Genomic DNA, 581 nt, shown 5'->3' with positions numbered 1-581 from the left:
AGATCTTCAAAGAATAAAAGGACCGAATCCATGCATGTTGATTGTACATGGGTATATGGCGATTTGAGACAAAGAAATGATGGGTAAGTGTTCTTGACCTTGAGTTTCATGAATGGAAAGAAAGATAAATCATTTGTTGATGATTTATGTTTGTGGCAGCAATGGTGAACAATGTTATGAGGAGATATTGAATTGCATGTAGAATTCAAGGTGATTTGGAAGGTAAGCATGCAATGTGGGTATGTTATGGCACATTAGGTTCAACAAGTTAAAAATTAGTAGTTGCATGTTAGAGTATTTATAAAAATAAAGATGAACGATGTGGATATTGATTAAGGATTCTTGGTTAAGATGCCTATATATATAATTGTATATGTGCATGAAATGGGAAATAATGTGTGAGGTCAGTTATAGTAAAAAATCAGTTATTTGAAATGCCTATTAAAATTTATACTATATATGACTTGTTTATATGATTGATACGATTAATACACAACATATACGATTAACACGATTAAAACACTTATATTGAAATATGTGCTAAAATATGATTCTATTATTCAAATTTATAATAAAAAATT

Source organism: Theobroma umbraticum, unplaced genomic scaffold (genome assembly GCF_002168275.2).
Source record: "Theobroma umbraticum cultivar Fairchild unplaced genomic scaffold, ASM216827v3 scaffold_81.0, whole genome shotgun sequence".
NCBI classification, from domain to species: Eukaryota; Viridiplantae; Streptophyta; class Magnoliopsida; order Malvales; family Malvaceae; genus Theobroma; species Theobroma umbraticum.
This window is presented reverse-complemented; position numbering follows the sequence as displayed.